A 12,278-nucleotide genomic window follows, 5' to 3' on the forward strand; every position below is an offset into this window, starting at 1 on the left:
ATATTACTTTTAAGTATAACTTCCACAAAACAGAATTTTATGAATTTGTAAAGAAACCTTACATAATAATATAAACTTTTCAAGTTCTACTTCAATCTTAATACAACATAAAAACCTGTACAATTTCAAATACCAACTTTGTATTAGTGTTGGATCAACTTCAAAAGGGTGAACAAGGGTTTCTACATTTTAAATATAGACCTCTATAATGGAATGACTTTCCAAATTAAAGCAAAAAACAAAATTAATGAAATAATTTTCTGTCAACATAAAAGCAATATAAAGTGTACAATGTACTTAAAATTTTTACAGGGTCCTCCATTATTTGAAATTTTACTGTGTTGCAGGGATACTTCACGGAATTTCGCGAACAAATTCGCAACTGAATCACAATTCATTATAATTACAAAATATAACAAGCACTCGCTCATTTAAAAATCGCTAATTCGCGAATGGTATGATCGTACATACTGATAAAAGAAAAAAAAAACGTTCTGAAAAGCAGAGGAAATTCTGACCGATAGTCGAACTACTTAACATTTTTGAAAGTAGATTTGCCGTGTTTATTTATCAGGTTTCTTGATCGAGTTACTGGATAACAAAAAAAGAATTTAAGAACAGTAAAATATTTAAAAGAAATTCCTTGAATATGCTTAAATTTCAAAATTTTCGGCAATTTATTTACATCAATTAATGATTTCGGTAGGATGTTATGTTTGACTTACAGTGCCTACATTATTCTAGAACGGTGGCTCTATAGGAAAGAAATATTCAAATATTTTTCATAAATGATACAATGTACAATGTATTTTATTTGTCTTTGTTCCGTCATTCGTAAAGTCCAGCGGGAGTCTAGGAGATAATGGATTGATAACTCAAAGTAAAGACCTAGTAATTAAGTGTTATAACTATTTCAAAGACGGTATGTTTGTTTGTTCAAAGTTTCAGTAAGGGAGAATCTGTGTGTTTAGATTTTCTAATTATCACAACTCTTACTGTGTCGGCAAATGTTTTACTGTGTCGCATGCATAAAATTTGAATTGTTACTGTGTCGGAGAAAATTTAACTGTGTTGGGAGCAACACAGTTAAACAGCTTATGGAGAACCCTGTTTTTACCTCTAAAATGTATATTATTACATTTTCAAAAATTGCATAACAAATGCATGATATGTAATGTATAGAATTGATATGTATGAAAAATAGATGTGAGAAAAAAATCATACAGGTGCTCAAAAACAATATTTGAATAAATATGTTGCACTTTATTCATGTATATGTAGACTTATGGAAAACTTACACTATTAAGTATACAATATTATGGTTAATACAGGTGATGAATATTCATTTATACAACAGTAAATACATTATGAATTAACATACACTATTAAGTATACAATATTAGGGTTTATATACACGATTTCAAAAATTCGCGCACTCAAGTTACTTCCCTTTACTATGACGTCAGACGAGGAAACTCGAATCGCTTACATCATAAACCTAAAGCGAAAGAGTTATCAATTTGATATCACAGGCCCAAACTTTACTTATTTTTCTTTTAATAAAAAATAATATAGCCCTTACCTAGTGTTTATTAGTAGGTATAGGGGTATATATTATTCCTTATTAAAAGAAAAATAAGTAACGTCAGGTGCCTGCGATAGTTATCACATGTTCATTATATCTTTTCTTTTTCACCTGATTTCGGTATCATAATAGTACTAATAGAACCATTTATTGTTATTGATGCTTTTAACATTTTTTAAAAATACAATTAATCTCATTTATAATTACATGTATGAATTAGCGGAATCGTTGCGCTGGTCAGGTACACAGAATCATTTTCTTTCGTATGTACATCATGTACATTGTACACGTGTATACCATATAACCCCCCCCCCCTTCAAAAAATATTTTTAAAGAAAACTTGTAACCTTTTCAACAGTTTTTTTTATATATGTTATAAATATATTTCCTAACAATTTCGCATGTTCTGAAATCATTGTGTGGGAAAAGGTTTCCGGAAGAAGAACTGTCATTTGCTTCTACTCCAGCCACCAGTCTTCGAAATGAGATCTATCTTTCACTTTCACTTTTTCTGCATTGTTTATACTTTTACTTGTCACATGCATTGAATATTCAAATATTGCAAAATATGAAGAGATCAGGGTCTGGATCACTTACTTTGAATGTTGTACCTGTTGTTAAAGCCCATATATACTTAGTTACTTACCCAACTGAACAGGCGTGATATAGTTTCCGACTTTAATTTTTTTTTTACATAGACACTCCGATATTTCAGCGATTATTCCAGCTCAGTTTTCTAACACATTTCATGTTTAATAGATACATGTAACACAGATGCGGGATATTGTTCATCTAAAGTTATAATATTGAACAACAGGGGCATGCAGCTATCATTGTCCGTTATAGCTCTGCCGACACCCGCGATTAATCCATGACTTATTTTAAAGATATTAATTAAAAGATATCTTGTAGGAATAACTTTTGAATTTTTTTTATTTCATCAATCGAGTGGCTTGCGTGATAATTTGCATAAAAATCTGACAGCTGTTCCTTATATTTACATGCTCTTGAATGGACGCTTATCCACGTGCTACAGGTCCCGCTTCAGTCTCAATCTGACCACGTCCCGCCCGCACGTGTTTTTTTTTAAACCGCACCTATCGATGAACTAGTGCATTCATGAAGAATTAAATAGAGGATATTCAATGTTTTGTAGATGAATATGGAAGTTTATTTATTTCACGAGTGCCAGTGGGACAGGATTTTTTAAAAATATTTCCACGAGTGTGAAGCACGAGTGAAAATGTAAAAAAAAAAAAAAAATCCTGTCTCACGAGTTTATTTCGAAAATGTAATCGTATTAAATTCTAGAAACTGACTATCTATTAAGATCATTGATGTAAAGTTCCGTGATAAGTTTCAGTTCTTTTTAAAATCTGAATTAAATAGATTATGAGCGACAGGTAATGCACGAAGTGATTTGATATCTTTTTATATAGGATAAAAATCTTTTTAAACATTCATTGCATTCTCTTTAATTGGAACTATTTACGGCTGAGAATCCATCTCGAAATTGTAAATTTTATTAATGAACGACATGAAGATTTGCAGTTGAATTCGTTTTTCAACATTTTACATTATTTCCTTGTCGAATACATACGCGTACAGTAGGCCTAACTAGTTACCAAACCATGTGTGTATGTTAAATAATTGAGACTTAGAATTGAAATCAATCATTTAGCCTAATTTAAAGTCAAGATGTTATAACGGTATACTTTTAAGTGATATTGAAAAAATCTTAATTGGTCAATGTGTTGTTGTAGAATGACTGACGTATTTATCATTGTTTACATAACAGTGAGCGCAAAAATGAAAGTAGATACATGTATTAAACCTTACATGCCCATTGATTATCAAGACAACATCTTCATCATCGTTGCAAACCACGGCCAACATGTACGCTCCTCTCCCATTCTGGCCGTGGTTCAATGAGGAGAGAATTCTTCGTAGCTCATTAAAATATTGACCAATGCGAGTAAAGCATAGTCGGATGATGAACTTGATTGCGACCTTTCAATAACCAATCGCAGTAAAGGAAATATTTCTTATATACTGTTGACGTCAGTTGTTGATTTCGATTGCGATGGAAACAAAACTTTGCACTGAATGAATATGACGTCACAATAGAGAGGCTTGAATATTCAAGAATACGACACTTTTTGTGGTCAAGCAGCCACGGGTAGGAGAGAGCTATATAAGCGGACTCCGGACCGTGGCTTGAGACGATGCATCTTCATTTAATTCATGTACAGTACAACGGATGTAAATTTAATAATGCAAGTTTTCTAACACAAAATTGTTTCCATTTAAGTACTTACGTTCAACTATGTTTTGAATCTTGTGCATTGTACCATGTGTGAATCTTACGTTTATCCTCATTTGACGTCATCAATACATAAGGTAGATAACTCTCCCGCAAGAGGGCGCGACTTTTTGGAATCGTGTATACAGGTAATGAATATTCATTTATACAACAGTAAATCCATTGTGAATTAACATACACTATTAAGTATACAATATTAGGGTTTATATACAAGTAATGAATATTCATTTATACAACAGTAAATACATTATGAATAAAACCTATCCTAATTAATCACTTAGAACACATTTAAAAATCATATTTTAAGTACAAAAAAAATATAACACTAAAAAAAAACAAAAAAAAATTAAATGCAGATAAATTTGTTCACACTAAACTGCAATCAGCCAAAAATGAAAGAACATCCTGCATCAAATGGAGACTCACAACCACGAGATGGAGTTATGAAATTTATAAATGTATTTTTTTATTATGTGTGGTTACTATGGATGATTACTATGTGTGGTAACTATGTGTGGCTACTATGGTTGGTTACTACGGGTGACACTATACGACGCTCTCATTCCCCACCGCATTGTTCTGACCCTGCTGAAGTCGACTCTGCTGCTCTGTTAATCGCGTCAGCACGTCCCACGAGGAATTATGGGATAGCTCGCTGCCGACAGAAGGACTAGGATGGGCAGCTGGTGTCGTCCCCAGTGGAGAAGGATTAACTGCCAGGGGTACACCACCTGATGTGAGGGGATATTGTTAGTAAACACAGAGCTAGTCACTGACCCTGTCTCTAAGGCTTCCCCACTGTTCTGTTTGTCCGTCATCTCACACAACATTTCCCAGTTTGACTTTTTCCTGGGAATAGGTGCAGGCTGAGACACAGTTCTGACTGTATTGTCAACAGGCGGAGGCGGCCCCACAACTAGAGATCCCTGACCGTTAACAACATAAGGAGGTGGCTGGGACGGCACTGCACCGGGTGGTTGATGCTGCAGAGGTAAGGTGGCGTAACCTGGTGGTAGTCCATAGGGTACCACATACGGCTGACCCTGAGGCCCCATGGGATAAACCACCATTCCAGGCGACACTGCTGTCAGTTCCTGTGGAGCCTCCACTGTGTCTTCTGCAGCGGGAGCCTCTTTCTGAGATTTGGACTTCTTCATTTGTGCTTTGGTAGGAGCCTCACTTTCAAATGCTACTGCCGATTGGAATTTCCTGGGCTTTGGTTTCGGTTTTGGCTTTGGTTTTTCTAAACTTTCTTTCAGTGATTCCCGACTCTTTGATTTTTCCCATTTTTCATTTTTAAGTTCATCACCTGTGTCAGAATCATTACCTCTTGACTTACCGCGACTCCTGTGTTTTTTATTTGTAGTTTGCGTTCCTGTTGCAGACAGACTTTTTGAGCGACGTTTTCTCTGCACCATCCTCTTTGAATGGACGATAACCAATTTGTCGTCCCCGACGATAACCGATTGGTCGTCCCCGGTCTGTGTTGCTGTCTCCCTCAATGTTTGTGTTGCTCTGGTTGCTTTTTCGCTGCGTCTTCCATTAGAATTCAAATCTCCCAGCGATTTAAACATTCTGTCATTTTCATGCCGAGATATCGGCTGCACATGGCCATCAGAGTCATCGTCATAATCCGCGGGTGAATGACCCCGTGACCTTTGACCTCTTGGTCTGCGGTAATAGTCAATGTCATCATGAGCAAAGGTTGACCCAGAAACTTCAAGGTTCTTCAAGGTTCTTTGAATTTCTCATAGAGGTCTAATTAAAAGTTAATTTTTTTATCCCGTAAGAAAAGCTTTATAGATTCCAATGTTTATTAACATGATATGAAATTAGAATTGATTTATGGAGCTTTGCAAAGAACATTGAAGCACATTGAGAGGCTTATAATGAAAATTGTTGCATGAAAATATTTTATTTTCAAGCTTCATTTAAAAACTTTTTTAAATTAAATAATAAATTAAAGAGTTGTTCTTCCTGGCTGAGGGTCGAAGTCCCTTTAAGCGTCGATGTTCGAATCTTATCTAGTGTTACCGTATTTACCACATAAGCCAATCAGAACGTCAGATATTCACTGAGTGTTACTGTAATTTACAACATAGACCATCAGAACTATTGTGTGTAGGTCTTACTGAGTGGTACTGTACTTTACAACTTAGTCAATCAGAACTATAGAGTAGGTATCAATGAGTGGTACTGTTACAGTAATTTACAACAAAGTCCATAAGAACTACAGTGTGTACGTCTGAATAAGTGGTACTGTAATATAAAACATAGTCCATCAGAACTTAAGTGTGTAAATCTCAATGAGTGGTACTGTAATTTACAACATAGTCAATCAGAACTATAGTGTGTATGTCTCAATGGGTGATACTGTAATTTACAACATAGTCCATCAGAACTATAGTGTGTAGATCTCATTGAGTGATACTGTAATTTACAACATAGTCCATCAGAACTATAGTGTGTAGATCTCTATAAGTGGTATTGTAATTTACAACATAGTCCATCAGAACTATAGTGTATAGATCTCAATGAGTGGTGCTGTAATTGCGTAGACCCTGCGGTCCACGCAGTAAATATATAAGCGGAGTTAAACAGGATGCCATGGGCTTACGACAAGCTACGCATGCGCGAGAATGCTGGAGAGTTTGCAATCGCATTATCTCGGGTCTTTCCGTCAGACGCGGGTATGTTAAGGCAACACATGGACCAGAATTCGGCAAATTAAGACTTTTTTTAAATTATGTAACACCAATAAATCGGAAAAGTCAAGCATAAAACTTTTGTTATAAATATGCATTCTACAGACTTCAATTTGACTTATTCTACATGAAGCACTTCACCCCGACGTCATCACGTGACGTCTATAATTAGAAAATATGCCTTAATGAAAAAGTGAAAAGTTCAACACTACCCGGGGATAATTAATTTCAATTTGTAATAATAATTATGTAAAAACATCTCTGTATCTTGAAAAGTGCTGCTAGAATCCTACTGTCCTTTTACAGAAATAATTATTCAACACTTTCTGACGAAACCTTCCCAAAATTTTTTCATTTTGTTCATAACATTGAAAAAATGCATTAATTCCCGTAAACCATACGATTCTAGCAGCACTTTTCAAAAACAAGAGAATAAGAACTTTAGATAGACACAAAAATTAACTTTCAAAGTGTGCGGGGTAGTGATGAACTTTTGCATCTTATTTGTTACGAACGACAGAGGAAAGGCTGATCGGCAAGTAAACACCCTCCCTGCTTTAATTCTACGAAGAAATTGTTGAAGTATATTACCATATCTTATTCATAAGCTTTATTCCCACAAGAATCAAACATGATATTCATTCTAAATGCTTTTAAACTCCGATTCCTTGTGTTTGTTTACATGAATTTTCGTTACGTTTCACTTTCACTCTGCAACTGCATGATCAACAGTTATGACGTCACGGGTTTGGTATTTAACTCCTGTGATAACTACAGAGACCCAGAAACGACACAATTCTGTTTGTATAATGCATCTGCATATTTTGATTAATTTTTACGACCTCAAATCAATCTTAGATATCGATTATAAGAAATTGTTATCTCTAAACTTCACGTCATATAGCTTACTATGACGTCATATCATGTAGGCAAGTTGAATATTTGGTTGTAACCTTAACCTACCTGCGGAGGTCGGAAAAACAACAAAGCCAGTCGGAAGGGCCCGAGAATGTTGATTGGGAGAGTTTGCCCTCTTCCTAAGACAGCTCACCCGCGAATTCGCCCTATTCGAGAATATACCTTGTTCATTGGCAAATTTCGCTTTTTAACCTGCATATCGTATTCATTTATTTAATTCTATGGCAGATGCATTTTAAAAGTAGGAAGAACTTGACTATATCAGCATTTGTTTTGTGCATCACGGCTCCCAAAATAATTCGATATACAGCAATCCAAGTATAGCGCGATACATGCCTGTAGCAAGAGTTTTCTACATTGAGGAAAGGGGGGGGGTGAAAAAAAATCTTACAAAAATATAGCCCATAATTTTTAAAAATGACAAAACTATATAGGCCAATCGTAGATAACATCTAACAATTTTGCTATTAAAGTACTGTCAGTCAAAAAAGGCAGATCATAATAGAAACTGTGATCAAACTTACATGAATATTCACTAAACCTAGAAATTCGGTTAGAAACACATGCATATGGTCCACGTATTGTAGTCCTTTTTTAAAGGACAGATTCTTGTTTACAACATAGTCCACCAGAACTATACTGTGTAGGTCTTAATATGTGGTATTGTAATTAACAACATTGTCTGTCAGAACTATAGTGTCTGGATCGCAATGAGTGTGTAATTTACAACAAAGTCCACAGGAACTATAATGTGTAGATATCAATGAGTTGCAGTGTAATTTTGAACATAGGCCGTCAGAACTATAGTGTGTAGGTGTCAATGAATGGTACTGTAATTTGCAACAAAGTCCATCAGAACTATAGTGTGTAGGTCTCAGAGTTCTTGTTAATATTCACTTTAAAAAAAAAAATTATTGTGTTTTGTTTATATACTCACCGTCAATGAAAACTCTCTAATTTTAGGGACCTCAGTACATTTCATGATCTGCACACAAAAAGGCGTTCGATTTGCTTTATATTTTTCCTTAGGTTGAAAGTATATGCATCTTCCTAATGTTCATTCCCAACAAAACAGAATTGTAAAGTATCAGAATTCGGGAATTTATAATAATTCCACATCAACACGACAAACATGAACAATTTGTAAATAAATAAAATTATACGGAAACACATTTCACACACCAGATAGGGATTGTTTATCGTATCTAATTATGCGTCATTAATTACTTTCACATTCATCTTGTGCATAAAATCAAATTTATTTATGAATGTATAAATAATGTAATGATAAAAATGTCTAAAATTTTGGCTAAAAGAACCCTCTTTCTCTTTTTTTGAAAATCTTTTCTTTTTTATTTATCATTCAAACATATTTGCAGAATATGTCTTCAACATTTTAGCAGAGACAGTGATAGTTTCAGAAATATAGCGTTTGAGAGAACATAACTGTTGATCGTTTAATTTCGCTGAGTCATCAATATTTTTCCATTTCTTGGCGACTTAAAAGGAGGGGGGGGGGCTAAAGGCTTCTTGATTACCTCTGACAAAACAACTTCGACTGTGTTCTACATGTGTCCAAGAGACCTCTCTTTGAATGTCAAGGTCGGTTAAACTCGGTCATATATTTTTTTAATCGTAGGGAAGATTTATTCATCAAATAAAAATCATATACATTGTAGGTAAACAAAAAGCAACCTGTTATTTTCTAACACAATATACGACTACAAGTAACTAGAATTCATGTTTATTTTTTAAACACATTTTTTCATTATAGATGAGTATTAAGAAAAGTTATTGCCATGAGTAATACGTATATCATAGATAAAATAACTAAAAGAAAACTGTGACATATTTTCTAGAACCAATCAGATATTACGTTGTATTAGCATATTATAATGAGGCATAAGATAGCGATATAAAAAGAAATATAGAAGGTAAAGAGGTAAAATTTACCCTGTCTATCAAATAGTATAATAAAGAAAGGAAGTGGCTACGATTTTTATGAAATTTTAATGTCCGATGAGGAATTGTATTCCCAAAAAGTAAGACAAGAGTTTTCAAGGCAATTGATCATTCCATTATTTCAGTTTGTTCATTAATATGTTCATAAACAATGTATTTTAACTTCATGAAAAGATGTACACATTTGATTTGATTTTTATTTATACCCCCCCCCCAAAAAAAACCCACACACACAAGAAAATCCTGTTCATATGGCTTCTCGCTCTCAATTTTCACACAAATGCATAAAATAAAGGTAAAATAGTATATCTTGTATCGATTAAAATGCAACCAAAAAAATTAAGGTGTCTTTGAATAAAAATTTCATGCTAAATTGACATAAAAAAGAAACTCACATTCAATTAGCTATTTTCAAACTGTTTTCTCGTGGGTATTTATTTCATCTTATGTTATTTTCTTCTTTATAAAAACGTTGGTATTCTATTATTGCAGAGATATTCAATTATTACTCGCTTATACTGTACTCTCTAACTGTAAGGAATAAGTTATATTTCACGAAAAAGGGACGCCATACATTTTTCAGTAAAAATACATAACACTTCGTTAGTCGTTTAATTTCTTTAAAGTTTCACATTTTGTGAATATTGCACAAAGTAGAAAATTAAGTATATGGAATACTTTAATGGGAAATAAAGACAAGCGAAGTGTAGTTTTTTGTTTTTAGAAATTATATTGAAAAATAATAACGTCATTGCGTCCTCTTTGGTACCCCAGCTGTGTTTGTCGTGTGATTTTAAACTTATTTGACAACCTTATGAATTAGGTTAAATAAAAATAAATCCACAAGATACTGATGTACAAGTAACAGTTACTGGCATAATGCGCCGTTGCTTTATTTTTTTGTTTTTATAGAAAGTTGCACGGAATACCCGATTTCGCGGATTCAACAATCCCCTAATATCGAGTATTATACGCGATTTCACGGATAATACCAGATTTCGAGTTTTCTCTCCGACCTGTTTAACGGTTGAATGAATTTCTTTCCTCTGCCAAAAGTTGCTTTTTAGCCCTCTTAACAGAAATCAAATTTCTTTTGCATTTTTAATAAAAATTTTAACAATATTTTGGCTTTTCAAGGTTTTGTAGCTGTTAATCATAAGTATTGTACTAAAATGCCAGGGAAAAAAATCTTTCTTTCTTTACCGGATGTGATGCCTATATTTTATCAAATTGATTGATTTTCATTGTTAATGCATGAAATTCTAAAAATAAATAAAAAAGGAGCTGCAGATGCAAATATACAATATATAACGACTCATCAGGCTCATGTGTTTCAAAAGCAGGAACATAGATACTACAAATACGATATTTCACACTGGGATAACTGCGTCCAGTGTGCAATCTTGTATTTGTAGTGTCTATGCCCGGGAAATGCGCGAACAATCACGCTCTGTTCTCTAGTTTTTTTTTTAGCGGCGATGAGAAAAAAGCGCGTTTTCGGAGAGAAAGGCGCCGAAAAATGGCGATGACCCTTTTTTGGGCAATTTTGGGAAATTTGTGGATGCGCAAAATTACGTTGCACGCGCATCCGCTCAGGCGCAAAAATAAATCTCGTGCGCGCGCATGCCATACTGCGTACTTGGCACTTGGTAAGCAATAACCCAGTCTTAGCGCCGCAAGTGGCCAATAGCGTCCTTACTTGTTTGGTACATAGATATTTGTATATAATTTTTCCCCCTAAAATTAGATATTTGCGTTTATTGACAGTGAGTATATATTTATATTACAATATAATTGATATAATTACACATGAATATTTAGGATCTTCCAAAAATATTATAAATATTTTGTGACGTAAGCCGATTTTGCCATTAAGTGGATGGGACTATTTTTGTCTTATTTTGTACTTGACCCGACCATTTTGACAAAAGATTTTGACATTTATATGACAGGGCTGGATTAAAAGTAAAAACAGTTTTTTTTTTAAATACCTATGAAATCATAGGAGGTTAAAAAAAACAAAGTGTTTTAAGAGTAAAATATAATTAAAGCGATTTTTTTTAATCTTAGATTTAAGAGTTTTATGTTTGTTATCAATTAAGAATTATGAATTATTGAAAATGAAAAAAAAAAAACCAGTTCAAGCAGAACAACAAATAAATGCCCCCCCCCCCCGCACCTACTGGCCGATAATAAGCGATAATGTTTTTCTAGAGGGTCAAAGTGTGATGACATAAAGTAAAGATAGAAACTTTAATGTCTCTAAAGAGATGGTCGATCACAAAATTATCATTACTAGTATCAGGAATAAAATTGTTGGCAAATATCGGAGGGGGAAGATTGTCCATGAATATTTTGGCAATGTCTTTAATTGACATGTTTTACTTTCTTTCCTGCTTACGGAGTATGAATAATGATTACAAGTACAGCAAAAATCTATTTTTTATCAAATGGAACTTTAAGCAACTATTAAGTTGGTATACTGATGTATATCTTTCGTTCGAAATTTCCTAATTTATGAAGAGACATCACCATATATCAGTGAAGGGCTTCAAAGTTAAAATATTTAAATTTGGCACTCAGTGCAACTGAGCAGTGAAGGATTTTAATCGTTTCAACGCCTACTGTGAAAGAGAATTTCAAGGACAGACCAGATATACACATGTAATACCTAGGACCCACAATTTTCACTTCAAACTGCAGAGCCCTATGTGAAAAAGAATTTTAGCTACCTTTTTATTGACTTATGTTATCCGAATCAGCTTAGGCTCGAACCCACGGCCGT

The 12,278-nt window shown here is 34.0% G+C and overlaps 1 pseudogene; it reads right to left on the minus strand.

Moving 5' to 3' along the window:
* Positions 1–4,302: 4,302 nt before the first annotated feature.
* On the minus strand, positions 4,303–5,645 carry LOC134252739 (uncharacterized; annotated as a pseudogene).
* Between the last annotated feature and the right edge of the window lie 6,633 nt (positions 5,646–12,278).

Source organism: Saccostrea cucullata, unplaced genomic scaffold (genome assembly GCF_032062105.1).
Source record: "Saccostrea cucullata isolate Sc308-1 unplaced genomic scaffold, CSIRO_AGI_Scuc_v1 ctg3441, whole genome shotgun sequence".
Lineage (NCBI taxonomy): Eukaryota > Metazoa > Mollusca > Bivalvia > Ostreida > Ostreidae > Saccostrea > Saccostrea cuccullata.